Genomic DNA, 15,229 nt, shown 5'->3' with positions numbered 1-15,229 from the left:
CGGTGACAGAATGGCGGATCTGTTGGCCAGATGTCAGATGTTTGTGCAGTCGGAGAGCATGTCGGCCTGGTGGTTCCAGTAGCTTCTGGGCCTCATGTCCTCGTGCGTGTTGGCTCTTCCTCTTGCCTGTCTCAAAATGAGGCGGACTCAGATGGCTCTTCGGAGTTCTTGGCTTCAGGCTGTGGGTCCGGACTCCAAGCTGATAACGATTCCAGCTTCCATGAGAGCAGACCTGGACTGGTGGTTGTCTCTCAGCAACTTGTCGGTAGGGGCGGGGTTTCAGGACCCAGCCCCGATGGTAATGGTCACGACGGACTCCTCCCTTCTGGGGTGGGGTGTGAAGTTGGATCTTCTTCAGGTCTCAGATCTTTGGTCGCCTCAGGACAAGCTCCTTCACATAAATCATCTGGAGCTTCTGGCCATTTTCCTAGCGCTCAAGGCGTTCAGTCCGATCATTGCCAACAAAGTGGTCCGTATCCGCACGGACAATGTGGTGTAGATGTATTACATCAACAAGCAAGGGGGATCCAAGTCTCCCCACCCCCCACCCCCTCGTGGACCTGTCCATCCAGATTTGGGAGTGGGCGGTTCCTCATGGTGTATGGCTACTTGCAGTGCACATCCCGGGCCAGCTGAATGTCACGGCAGATGCCCTCAGCCGGCAACGATGGTCAGCTACGAGTGGGAGTTGAAGGCGGAGGTCCTCTCATGGATTTTCCTGCGTTGGGGCACACCAGAGGTCGACCTCTTCGCTACGACGGCAAACAAGATGCTTCCTCTGTATGCCTCCAGAAGTGTCATGATTCCTGCACCTCATGTCCCCAGCCCTCCAAGATGTCAGGCTGGAGCCAGGCCACGATCACCTACATGGCCCTAAAGGGCCTGGGTGCTTGTGGCACCAGACTCACTCACTCACTCCCATAGGATAACATTGGGGATTGGACTTGTAGTGCTTTGATGGGGACAAGATGGATGCCCGCACATATTTCAGTTCCCAGAACTGCATGTGCAGTCTAGTCTTTTGGGTGTGGTTCAGCCCAGAGATACCTGGGATATCCAGAGACTATTTAAGCCACGCCCAGGCTGAGAAACATGCCTTGTGTTTTCTGCACCTGCAGCGTGACACTCACCGTGTTCGGATCTGTCTCCAGTAGGCCTGCATCTTTCTTCTGCGCTCAGCTCCTGCAAGAACAAGAACACTGTTAGGAACAGCCTTACCTTGCAGCGTTTCTGCCCATCATTCATCGCTTCTTCTGTTCTGCGGGCATCTTCGGCGGTGTCATTCCCATCCCGGCACGCCGCTTCCTAAGGAAAAGGGAAAAGCACATAAAAAAGGCATTAGTAAGCATTCAGCAAATCTTTGTTTATTTTTAAAGACTGTACGAGCTTCAAACGCTTACCTGAATCCCAGACGCTCTGGGGGAACTGTGTCTCTGGAACTTCTCATCCATCTGCAAGAGGAAAAAGACACTCCAGGTTAGCGTGGGAACATCTAGAGGCGTCGCATACCGCGCTTGCTCACTGCATTCCTTCTTCATAACCAGCATCCACGCTGAAAACGTCGCGGCACCTAAAAGACACAGAAAAAGAACTCCGTTCCATACAAATACGGAAGGGTTGCATCGCGCTCTCACTCACCTTCAGCGCTACTCATCTCAGCAGCACGTCGCCATCCCCGGACACCAGTCATCATATAAGGAAGGAAAGGATCGAAGTTGGAGAACTGTTCAAAAGACTCATTATACTTACCTGTCAGACTCTTGCCAGTGAAGTAACTAGGCAGCAACGATCCTGCATCAATCAACGCGCCCCTGCGCTGAAAGTAGGACGGAGAGCACAGTTTCCAAGAAAACAAGGTGAGCTGTGGATCAAAGGGAAGGGTTGGACCCTGGGGAAGAAGGGGTTCAAGCACACAGACAATAAGGAGTTTAACTCTACCAATCCTGTGTTTCAGGCCCAGTCTCCAGTCGAGTAGACTCCAGGGAAGGGTTTGAAAAGCTTTTTCTAATTCACAATGACTGACGTATGTAATATGAGGCTATTTGAGTAAATTTATTATTATTTTTTCAAAACCGTACGGAATGGTACAGGTAGGATCCTTATGTGAATGAATACCGTTTCCTAATAATTGAGGGAATTACTTTTTTCTCACGTATTTCCAACCAATGATGTTTGACGAGTATACAAGAACATGTTACAAGTTCTAACATAGTGTCATGAGTACAAGAGATGTTAGATGTAGATGTTTGGATATTACATCCATATGAGGCTTAGACAAAATGAAGCCCTGAGCGCAGTGTTTTACACAGACTCAAAAAAATGAGTGGGATATGCGCACAATGCTTTGCTACTATAAAATACCAGTTTTACAATATTAATATGTGATTTATGACATGGGACTTAACAATTTGTTTTGGTATCAGATCATATATAAATGGGATTTGACCCAACAAACTTCTATCATAAGAGGAGCTACTGACCCCCGGTGTGCGTAAGAAAGCATATTCAGGAGCTTTGGCTCTAATTGTAAATCTTAGCCTGAGACAAACCGTGACTAACAAAATATCCGTCTCTTGTCTCTGTATGTGTGCTTGTCTTTCCCCCCTTTTTTCTTCACCCTCACCCCCATTTTTGCATATCATAAATGTATGATTTGTTATTTATGAAATCTCAACTGTAATGATGCCAACATTTTCCATTTTTGTTTGATTATGATGTTTCTTTTGATTTGTCATGGTGATTTGTTGCTTACAACTGGATGTTGCAACACATGATGCTGATCAATTGTTTTGTTGGTTTGGCATCCCAAAAACCTGACCTTTCCCCTAAAATTACGCAATGACTTTTCTATTATTGTTTGTTTTTACCAGTATGACCACACTAGCCCTGATTTGAGAAAGGCCAGAAAGGGCCGAAACACGTGTTATCACTATAAGGGCGAACGTTAATATTGGATGTTAAGGATTGGAAGACAATACAATATAAACACTTTTTACAACTCAAAAGGGCGCATTGTCCTGGATCTTTTTGCATGCCTTGGCATACTTGTATCACAGTTTATGACGGGTTCATCTTAGCTTACCGTCAATCCAGTGACCTGTGACAACACATTATATATTTGGAAGTAAGGGGTTATTCCTGTCCCCAGTCTACATCTTGTTACAAATATTTAGGTCTAAATTAAATGCGTAATGAGTCGCCCAATAGACCAGCTGTACCAAGAAGCCTAGTTTTCCTTGTTTTACCGAGATGGGCAGGGTTACGGCCGCGTGCCAGGCCCTGCGCATAAAGAGAGGAAGGACTAAAAATGTTTGCAACATTTTTGGATGCTTTTTACAAAGCACTCTGGTCCCATCCCACAGGACGGAGAAATGTCCCAGAAGTATGGAAGAAAGGGGACTATGGACTAGGAGTAAGGTGGTCACTACGGTGAGTAACCTGGTTATTCCGCAGGCCCATGACCAGCCTCCACACAAGAAGAGGAAGCGTCGCCTGACGCTGCTGCATCAGCCTCCTCCACCGCGTCGAGACCCGACTCCACCAGCGGACCCAGATACCCACACACACTGGTACAGAGTGTGTGGGTATCTGGCCATGGAAATCGAAGAGGATGTGAACTTTGTCCCATCAGACGGCCCCTCATAAAGGCTCTCAACCAGACGAGGTGGGATCATTCAACTAGATTTCCAAGGCTTCCGAGCTGTTCCAGCTGGTGCCCGAGTAAACCAAAAAGGAGGGCTTCCTATATCAACGACAGGAATCGTAGAGGAAGACTATCATGACTGTATCCCTTTTTGGAGGACATTTGGGCGAAAGGCCTGACCCTCATGAACACATGCACGGCTCCAACCAAAAGGGACAGGTTGAAAAAGAAATGCAGGGTACTGGACTCCGCACACAAGTGTTTGAGGTCACAACCATCGCCAGACTGAGTAGTGTTGGCTGCTGCAAGAAAACCTTGGGCCTACGCGACATCCGCATCATCAGTCCCTCTGGACAACAAGTGGGGAAGAAGATGGACGCCATGGGGTAAAGTCATCTACACTGCTGTATCCACGATCAAAGCGGCTAATGCTCTGGCTATCTTGTCACGATTTGACACAGAGCTCTGGTACAAGCTGGGACCTATCCTGGAATTCTGTCTCGACTACAAGAAAACTGAGGCTTGGTCTCTTCCAGGAGGGGGAGGTGGGGTCGTACCATGCCATTATGGTGGCACTGAACATCACTGGCTCGGGCTTTCGGCAGATGGGAAACAGTGTTTGCCTCCGTCGGCAGGGATGTTTGAAGGCCACTAACTTTTGCCAAGATGTTCATGCAAAGGTGCTGGACATGCCATTCAATATCTGTTTGGGAAGGCGGTCGACAAATCCCTTCAAGCCATAAAGACTGCAGCAGCATCGCTCGTCATCTTTTCCCTCTTCCAGGGGGAAATCTAGCAGATCATTCAAGGGATATACTCCAAGTCATACAGACAACCTCCCCGATCCTCCATGCAGGAAGCCTACAGGGGCTGCTACCAGGCCTACGGTAGCCGAGGTCGGCGTCGCCCGCAGGGTGCCGACGCCCAAGCTAGTCTGAACCGGCCAAGATGTCGGGCCCCCACTCGTGCAGCCCGGTGGGAGGCTGACTGACTAGGTTTGTCAGCGAGTGGAAAGAGATCACCACTGACAGATGGGTGCTGAACGCTCTCGCCCAGGGACTCACCTTGGCGTTCCAATGCAGGTGCCATCGTACTCCACTGGTTCCACGTCCGGAGCAGCACATACCTCTGCACCTGGAAGAGGTGCGAGCCATGTTACGGAAAGGCGTGACCAAGCTCGTTCCCCAGTGGCTCCGGAGTATAGTTCAGATACTTTCTGGTCAGAAAGAAGGCTGGGGGTTTGAGATCATCCTAGATCTACGCCGTCTGAACAAGTACCTGAAGTCCCAAAAATTCAGGATGGTAGTGTTGCAGCATGTACCGCGCTAACTGGAGAAAGGTGATTTCTTGATGTCGTTGGATATAGAGGATGCGTACTTCCACGTCCCCATCAGCAGGAAACATTGAAATGTTCCTACGGTTCGTGATACAAGGCCAACACTACCAGTTAAAGGCCCTACCGATCGGCTTAAAGTCGGCCCCAAGAGTGTTCACAAAATGCCTGGCCCCCGTGGTGACCTACCTGCGTCTGCTGGGCTTACACGTATACCCGTACCTGGACGATTGGCTGAAGGAGACCATCCGACTACTGACCGAGATGGGGTTCTCCAAAACCTATCCGAAGTCCTGATCAACACCATCGCAGAAGGCACTGTTCCTCGCCGCCAGACTCAACTCGGTGGTCTGCCTGGCGCCACCCTCTGAGGCGAGGCTAGCAGCCATTCAAAGGAAGGTGCAGCGACTGTCGTCGGCCATGGTTCGGGCCATCAAGTCATTGCTGGACACGATGTCGTCCTGTATCTACCTCCTCAGTCTCTGCATGGTGCAGATGCGACCCCTACAGGAATTCTTGAATGCACATTGGACACAAGTGTCCAGGAGTTTTGCAGACAAGATCCCCCTCAACGAGTAGTTCCGGTGGGTGATCGAGTGGTGGGGGGTGCACTCCCACATCGTCCTGGGAACGGGGATTTCAAACCTTGCCATACCAGGAGATGGTCACCACGGACGCCTCTAGTAAGACGAGAGGGGGGGGGGGGCGAACTCACATTGGACATCTATATGCCAGATGTCTGTGGCTCCCAGAAGAGAAGGATCTGCACATCAACGTCCTGAAGCTGCAGGCAATGTTTGTAGCCCTGAAATATTTCCTACCGTCTCTGAAGGGCAAGGTGGTGAGGATCTTCACGGATAACACCACCATGCTCTACATTGGGAAGCAAGGAGGCCCTCAATCCCCAGCGCTCTCCAAGGAAAATCGGGGATTGTCGCACTGGGCCATCGGACAGGGGAGGTTACTCGTCAATCTCCACCGGGCAGGCGTCAAGAACACCATTGCAGACTCCCTCAGCAGGGAAATGTGTGCCTGCCACAAGTGGGAGCTTCGTCAGGATCAAGTGGACCGTCTGTCAAATGGGGCAGACCCCCGATCAATCTTTTTGCCACATTGGCGAACTCCAAATTCCAGAAGTTTGTTAACAGATTCCAACAACCGAGGAGCTTGGGGGATGCGTTCTCTTTCCCATGGGAGGGTCCGTTTCACTCGTGGAAGAGTGCATTCCTCATGGCCATCACCTCAGCCAGATGAGTGGGTGAGATCCAGGCCTTGTCCTGCAAGCGGCCGTACCCGACTTTCCAAGAATCGAGGGTGGTGCTGCATACGCACCCCTTTCATGCCGAAGGTTTCATCGGAATGCCACCTCACAAGCCTTCAGTGTTACCCGTTTGTTTCCCGAAACCTTTGTTGCCGGCAGAGATAACTTTGCATTCGCTGGATGTTTCTCGTGCCTTGAAGTTCTATGTGGCATGCACTAAGGGTTTTCGGAAGACTTCTCAATTGTTTGTGAATTTTGGTCCTGTGAACAATGAGAAGGCCTTAGGGCTTCCATCTCAAGATGGCTTTCCGGCTGCATCATGCACTGTCATCGGCTGGCTGACCGGCCTCTGCGGGGCTGCCTGAGAGCCCACTCCACCAGAGCGATCGCTGCAACAATGGCTTTCTCTTCTGGTGTACTCCTGCTTGGCATCTGCAGGGCTGCAACGTGGAGGTCCACGCATGAAGTTCTACTGCATCGACATGGATTCTAGGGATGAATACAGAGTCGGCCAGGCAGTGCTACATAACCTGTTCGCTTGAGGTGAGTGTGTTCCAGGGGTAAGTGTTGATTAATTCTTTTGAGCCTTGCCACCTCCCGTGGTTGTGTACAGCTGTGTATTCGTTATTTATGAGCATGTGAATCCATGCCAGACCCCATGCTGGAGAATCTTTAAGTTACTCACCTATAACTATTGTTCTCCAGCCTGGTTCTGGCATGGATTCATATGATAACCCTCCCTCTGGCCCCTCAGCGGCTCTTCTTGGACATATTGCCACTTTACGTGCTTACCAAATCTGAAGATGGCTGCCAGAGGTGGGGTATAGAGAGAGGGCTGTCATTGGATGGGGGCAGTATGACCCAGAGGACAGTGATTGGCTTAGAGGAGAAATACACTTTTAAAGTGAAAGTTGTTGCTTTTACCAAGGATTCCCAGCCTGAAGACGAGGAATATTCTTGAGCATGTGAATCCATGCCAGATCCATGCTTGAGAACAATAGTTACAGATAAGTAACTTAAACCTTCCTTGCAAGCTAGCTTGACTAAATTTCTGTTGATTAATGAGCAGCCAGAAGTTTCAGGAATTTGTATTACTTAGTGCTTCCAACATAGACTACCCATCTTTTTGATAACAAAGGTATCCATGTGTATAGGACCAAGTTCTATACTTACTCCTCAAGCTCTGGATTTTACGCTCCTATTCCCCTAAATCCACAGACGTATCCTTTAAATGACAAATGGCCTTTCTTAGTTCACGCTTTCTCACCGGGTTTCCCCGTCGAAAGAGTGGTTATGGCCTTCCCTGCATTGGTGCTAAGAAGCAGGGTAAGATGTGCACCCTGTGGCAGGAAATGGTGACTGATTGTTGAGGATCACCATATACCCCCATTTTTAAGAAGACTGTCCTGATGAAAGTGGTTTCACTAAAATATACACCACTGAAACCGGTAGACAGTGGTTGTTACATGGTGGAGGCCAAAACTAGCTCTACCTATTCCATGAACAACCTTGTACATGTTTTTTTATAACTGTCCCATGCCCTGTTCAACAACTTAGTATCTGCCTTGGACGGGTATTGTTGGCTTTTGTTTGTCTTCACTTTGAAATTAAGCTCACCCCAACCAGGGAGTACCTGCTGCAGAGTAATAGTTATAATCTGCAGCACTGTCTTTGAGCTTTGTTTTGTAGTTCTTAATCGGAACTACCTTTGGATGGCTTGACCTGTCTACAGGATATTAAAATAGTTTGGACCCATAGTAGACAGATCGATTCCCCCCACCCCCTTTTTCTTAGCCAAAGGTGTGTACTCTTTTTAAACGCCTTCCCGCCTAGACTCCTCTTTGAGGACATCAGTGGCCTGGGGTATACAGGAGTCTAACAATTTCTCTATTGTTATGATTTTTCAAAAATGACTTCTCTTTGCCATCTTTTACTGTCCCCGTTTTTGTAAGCGTTACATCAGCGTTTCCTAAGGAAAGTCCCCCCCCCTCCTTGGGGCTAGGCAGGGACAGCAAGTTATTTTCTACCTATCTTTCTGTCCTCATCGACCCAGTATCTCCTTGGGCACTGTATATGCTCATTTTCTTGAGCTGAAGGGAATTCCTCACTGCTCCTTTAAAACTACATACAGTTGTGTTGCCCCCCTTTTTTGTGTTAAAACACTAGCCTGTTAGGGCTTCACCCTGTACTTTTCAGTGCCCCCTTTGTTGTAACTGTGGTTATGGGTTAACCTGCTCTATAAAACTATTGATTGTGGCGAGTCAGTCACCCCCGCAGGAATTCCAAGAAATTCAAGGGGCCTGTGAGAAACCTGAAGGTGTCTCCCTGGCTAGTCCCCAGGTGGCCAGGACATGGCCATCACTGCTAGATCCAGTTCTTGGGGGTGGACCAGTGAGGGACGATCACATGGATGGGGGAGGTCCTCGAGAGTGGGACACCGACTGGTGAGACGCAGTACCCCACCCGGTTTATGGTCGAATTTTGACGTTTTTTATTCGAAATGGGGGGGGTTCTCCCAAACCCCCCTTTTTTAAAATATATATATATATATATATATATTTTACCATTTTTTTTTTTTTTTTAATCCCGGACTCCAAAATAAATATATAATTAAAAAAGAGAAATTCGACTTTTTTTTCAGTCTTTTTTTTTTCGACCTTATTGTTTTTCGAGATTTTGACTGACCACCACCACCCCACCCCCTTCCTTCAATACCTCTTCCCCATCCTACCATGTAGGACATTTGAAAATTCTGCCCCCCCTTTCCCAACACGAACCCATTCGCACAACGGACTAATACCAGAGTCGTTTACCTGACATGTCCCAATAGTAGGGTCAGGCAATTGACCACACACCTCTGACAGCCCTTTCCCTTCCCCACAAAGATAAACGGTGGAGCAAGAGAGCACAGTACGAGCAAGGCAGACCGCATAACGAGACAGCTATCCAGATCCGGCAGTTCAAGAGGAGGATAAAGATGGCAAATATCGAGAGAGTGACAAGGAGAGAAATGACCTTGCCCTTTTCGACAAAACCCTGCGAACCTTCCGCAGAAGGAACCGTAAGACCGAGGGCAATAGTCGGTGTGTTGCCGCAGATGTCAACGGTACACGGAGCATATCAACGCTTATAAGCCAGAGCGAGGGAGACTCCTGCTTCTGTGATACCAGTCTTGACTCCAATAAAGAGGAAAGCCCAGCGGTTTATCACAGCTGGTTAATTGAGGGGAGAGCCGATACGAACCTGGCTGAGGTGAATGAAAGTCTCAAGTGAGAAAACATCAAAGAACTATAAAATCGTAAAGGCGACCAGCACCACGTGGGTGGTGCTCCGGGAAACTCTGGTCGATCCCTGTTAGAGTGAAACTACATATACCAGAAGGCCGTAGGAGAGCTGACAAGATAGGTCAAAGTGGTCATGCAGGAGGTCAAGCAAAATTCCTGTACAGTCGAAAGCCTTTGACCTAAGAACTATAATGAAAGCAACGGAAGTGAATCCTGCCACATGAGAAAGCAAGGAAAGGGAATCCCGGGAACAATGAAAGTAAATGTGAAGTTGGCAAGAGTGAACCCGACCAGAGGATGCTGACGAGAAGGGGGCAAGTCTAAAGTCCCAAGAAACAGTGTGTTGACAAAGGTGAACCCAGCCGATGGATGTCCACTGGAACTGTTTAGAAAGACGTTAAGATTAGTGAATGAAGGAAAAGACATAGTGAAACCGGCGGAGGGAGGCTGAAAGTAAAGGGAGGTCGGCGCCCGGAAGAGCGGGACCCAGGGGTGAGGAATCCTCACCCTAAGTGAAATCAAGAAATTAACTTTTATTTTGTTGAAAGAACTTTTGTTTTTTTTACTTTTTTTTTACTCAGGCCCCCTCGAAGGAAAGACTTCCAAGAGAAAGGAGACTTGGCCATCGACGGTCCTGAAAGCTGCAATTGGAACTGTTATCTCGTGCTGGGGAAGCTCGAGACTGTACTGTGCTTCAGGATCCCACTTTACCCCGTGCTTAAAACGTGGGGAAGGGAGACCCAAGCTACAGCATCCTGACATATTATTTGGGAACACGTCTTTCTTTTCTTGAGAACTAGCCCACACCCTTTTTGTATTAGTTGTAAGGTTTAGCAATGGTTTTCTTAGTATAGGCCCTTTTTATTTGACACAACAGCACTAGGACTGCCTTATTTTCATTTCATGATCGATGCTTGCTCTGTTCTTAGATTTAGGTTTAGATTTGGCCTTTTTCCAACCTGCATACAGTTTAATAAACACCTGTGAACTGTGATCACTTGTCTGTATTTACTGTTGCCACCATGAGTTCCTTACAGGCCACAGGCTACCCCTAGTGTCTGCATCAGACATGTTATACACTATTTTCTGCAGATTTCTATTCTTACCATTATTGAACCACAAGTCAATGCACAAACCGCTTTCTACATAAAATATCTTCCATTTTAAAAACTTCCAGTCAAAGGTTTGTTATCGCTGCAACCAACTTCCATGATCTGAAAGCTATTGCAGCTTGCAAACATATCTTAGGAGATAAATGGATCAATGGTCCACCCAGCGGAACCCCTCTTCTGTACATTTCCATTTGCCACAGTTGGATTCCATTCTGTCATAAAGGTCGACCATCCTCTTCCATTTTCAGTGGGGTGTTTTTTGCACAATTTTACCCCCCTCATTCAATGAGGCAATACATTGAGAGTTGAAATCTCCACCAATAATAATACTGACTCAAATAGAATTCGAATTCTCAACAATAAAGCCGACACGGACTCAAGAAAGAGCGATAGTGGAGGAGGTGGGATTCCAATAAATGTTTATTACAAATAATGGTTTCTGAATCAAGCTATCTCTCATTGATAGTTTTACAGTCAAAATTCCTCTAACTTCAGAGGAGATTAGTTCCACTCCCAATATTTGGGAGTTCCTGATTGCTAAGAGAAGGCCTCCAGTTGACAGTCCATTTTTACCAGAAAGTGCTTGTTGATGGAAAATGGAGAACCCTTCCAACTGGAAACCCTCGGTCAACCATGCCTCTTGAAAAAGGATTAGATCATAGGTACCAAATGCAAAGATTTTCGTGGTGGCATTTTTAAATTACTTGAATCCCTGTGTGTTCCAACTCAGTAGCCAAAGGCCCCACCAACCAAGGTGCCTCCTCACTGGCCCCCAACTGCTGGAAAGAGCACATCTGCAACTTTATCATACTTGCCAGCTAAAGGTCACCCTAGCCCACAAGGGGCTCCTCATTGTTGGAGAGAATGGAGTGGTGAGGAATTCCATCCCAAGACTTCACCATATTGTCTCCCCTGCTATCACCCTCCCACATGACCACCCTGCTGCTCTCGATCGAACATTACTGAAGATATCTCATAGCCAAGTTTTAAGAGCCTGCTCCGACTGCTAGCACAGTCTTGGCGCCCAATTTGGTTTTCAGGCCCATTTCAGCCATTGAGCCACAATCCTTATATGGAAATCGTACATAGTCAATGTAATCCGTTGAAAAAAGCTCTGGTATTTCTTTGAGAATGGACAAGATTGCACACCTATTATGCACATCCAAACTATGTCCCTTAAAGGTCTTGCTCAGCCACACCTTTTGGATTGCAAATGGATGGGTATACCAGTCCTCTTGGATCTGCTCCGACTGGGCTGGACACCTCCCCTCTTTGGGGGCTCCAATCTCTGCAATCATGATGTTAGAACTAGGAGGCCTACTAGTCTGTTCCTCTATTGTCCTGCTTTCCAGGTTTCCATATAGCACATGCCAACGACAAGGCTGCACCTCTTCATTCTCTGGCCTTTCTTTTAGGGAATTCTGGGCGAGATCAATTCTGTTTTTTCAGTCGATAAAAAACTGGAATGGAGACTGATGAAATCGATGGTGGCATGAGCCCCGGATTGTTTCCCTCGTTGGTCATGCAGCTCTCTTTTCCTTAATTCTTGGATGTCATCAGTTTGTGCATTCCGATTTACCAATTTTACCGAGTAGGTCAAATCGATACTATCAGATTGGTTAGATGACATACTTATTCAGCGGCGAGCCATTGAGGCTCTGGATTTCCAAGACTGGCAGAGACCAGGCATGCTGTTTTGTATTCTTCATTGCCAGTACTGCGTCCTGGGCTACACTAAATTCTTTTTGTGTTTTTTGATTCTTTGATTTGGGCTCCTCGTTGAGGGCAGCAGATTGAGAACTCCTTTGCTTCCTCTTCCTTTTATGTTTTGACCTTCCACCTGTTTTCTTCTCATTTAGAATTCACTTCTTTGACTCAGTGGCTGTATTGCTTAGTACTTGTGGCAGCAACTCGTGCATTTCCTTCACGACTTCCTCTGCTCCATCCAAATTCACTCTCTCTGCTACTTGAGCCAGATGCCTGAATTCTTCTAGTACAGGTTCTGGTAATGGTGTATCGTCGAATAATTAGCTTGCATTCGCATCAGATTGGTGAACGGGCCAGCTATCCAGACTCACAGCATCCTTCTCCATGCTTTCGATCAGCCTGGATACTCCACTATTTAATTTCTCGGCTTGTTGATTCAAGTCTACAGATTGACCCTGCAGATATTTCAATCCCACTGCCTCCTTTCTTACTTTTTGCTTAAGCTCCTGCAAAGTATTCATTATTGTTGAATTCAACTAAGTGTTTAGACCAGCAAGAGATGAGTCGTAAACTCCAACCTCTTTGAGTTCCATCAGGATCCCTGAATGCGTCTGCACTTCCCCTTTTAGAAGTCCAAATACAATCACTATTGAGTTGAGAACAAAATTTAGGGTAGCCAAAATGAATTCACCTGGTTCTGTTTCCCCTCCCTGTGTTGGCTATAGGGGGTTGCACAGAGTCATTAGAAGAGCGATGCTGCATCGTGCTCGTGCCCGATAGAGAATGTGTTAATGGTACCAGGGTAGAACTTGAAAATCGAGCATTGAGTGCAGAGGCATATCAGTTGACCCGTCTGCCCGAAAGTCACTCAATGGTTGATCTAATGATGCACCTAACCCCATGACCTACACATGGGTGTCTCCCCTCTCCCTCCTGCCCCCTCCATACTAAATCTTTCAGGGTATCGACATCACCCACACTCCAACCTTTCTTTTAAGTAAAAGTCATTTATTTTCTTTTTCATAGTTGTGGCGGTAAGGGTATATTCCAAACCTTTTTCCAATGCAGCTTTTAAGACGTGATGTTTTAATAATATTAACAGGTGTTTCACACATTTCAGAGGGTTCTGCCTGCACTCTATTTGTAATGGATTTGGGCACTAGTAGTTACATTATTTTGCCCCCTGGCCTTCAGTAACCACCAGTAACTCAGTAGATTGGTGAGGCGCCCCGTTAAGTGTCAAACTCTGGGGCTCATAGGTCATCCTGTAATGAGCCACTTCGTAAGTAATAGATGCCAGGCATCTCAACATTGATCTCTCTGGAACGTAATTAAAACAAGGGCTCTGCGCAATTTACAATTGTACTTTTGCTTCACCCCCGTCGCTAACAGACTGCACACCGTAGGCCACGGAATTACATCTTGGAACACTCAGTGGTACTTAAACTGCACAAGGGTTTTAAGGGGTTTTAGGGAACTTCATGAAAGAGGTAATAGAGTGTACCCCACAATCTGTGGACCCACTGAAAATGTACTCCCACAGTACTCCACCTGACTGGAAAGAGTAACTGCCAATGCGCCAGAAACGCCAATATGGTGGTCTGTTAAACTCAAGTCTGCCAGGCTGGAGCACACAGCTATACATACAAAATTAAAGGAAACTCTGAGGACCACAGAGACACAGTACCTTTCCAGCTGTCTGCTGCACAGTGAGGCGAGCGAGGTGCCGGCCGGGATTGAGGTGTTCAGCTAGGCAAGCTAGACCACTAGTCCAAGCTGAATGTCGCCAGAGCTCGCAACAGTCTCCCTTCACTAGACCTGCTGCTAGAGGAAAGGACCAAGAAACTAGCGTCAAGCCGCACTGCGTTTCAGGAACATGTGCTCAAAGTGTCACCCAGTAGCTGCTTCTGACACTCTACAACCTTGCTGCGCTCCTGTTTGGAAAAATACAACATGAGTTGATCTACTGCATTTGAGTTTCCTTCTCTCCTGTAATCCCCCCACCCCCGAACCTGCAATCCCTCTAATGTATCTGTGAATCCTCAGCATAATCCTTGAGGAAATGTTGATGATGATGCTGCTGCTGCTACTTTAGTATTCATCTCACGCTTTGTGCTTAAAAGAATTATTGTCCATACAGGGATTGAAATTAAGATTGGGTAAGCAGGAGCTAAAAGCGGCTCCTGGGTATCGACCATTAACCAGTGACCAGGAGCTACCACTGGGGAACCAAGGGCAATTCCAATTTACACATAAGATACAAACCTATCCTTTTGTCCATTATTTAAGAAACCTTATGCTTTAATTGTATTCTAGATGTGCCCTAATGTGCATTTATACATTACCCCAAATGCACAGAGTTAAATTCAGAAAGGTGTGTTTGCTCAGCACTAGTTGGCTTAAGGAGCCAAAAGTATCTCCTGGTAGTCATTGTGAAGCTAACCATGCTCTTCTACGCTACAAGCAGGAGCTAAATAGCTCCCAGCTCCCCTTAATTTCGAACCCTGCCATATCCATTACTGTAGATTAACTTGCAATGTATCCTTTAACCTTTGTAAGTTCTCCTATGCACCACACTCTGCCAAGTCCAGCTGCTTGAATTAGGTTCAGACTGGAAGGCTTCCTTGCCCTTAAAAAACAAACTTGCTTAATTAAACTACTTACTACTAAATGTACTTTAATTAGCAGAGGAATAATTAATATTAACGTTCTAACACTCTCTGTCCTTCCTTTACTCCTTGCACTCGTGGGCTGCTGCCACCGCTTTTTCACGTCTTCATTCCGTGCTCATCACCGCATAGTTACCTGCTGTCGAACTCTGCTCAAGCCTCACTCGTACCATTCAGCTTGATGGTCTCCACTGGGCAGCCTACTTTTTGAGCCTGTCTC

At 47.0% G+C, this 15,229-nt stretch overlaps 1 protein-coding gene across 1 annotated transcript in view; it reads left to right on the top strand.

The window, feature by feature from the left end:
• ZYG11B (zyg-11 family member B, cell cycle regulator) overlaps positions 1–15,229 on the top strand; it is a 682,105-nt gene that overhangs the window by 226,423 nt on the left and 440,453 nt on the right. The gene's annotated exons all lie outside the window — the stretch shown is intronic.

This window comes from Ambystoma mexicanum, chromosome 1q (assembly GCF_040938575.1).
Source record: "Ambystoma mexicanum isolate Mex_15411 chromosome 1q, UKY_AmexF1_1, whole genome shotgun sequence".
NCBI lineage: Eukaryota > Metazoa > Chordata > Amphibia > Caudata > Ambystomatidae > Ambystoma > Ambystoma mexicanum.
This window is presented reverse-complemented; position numbering and strand designations above follow the sequence as displayed.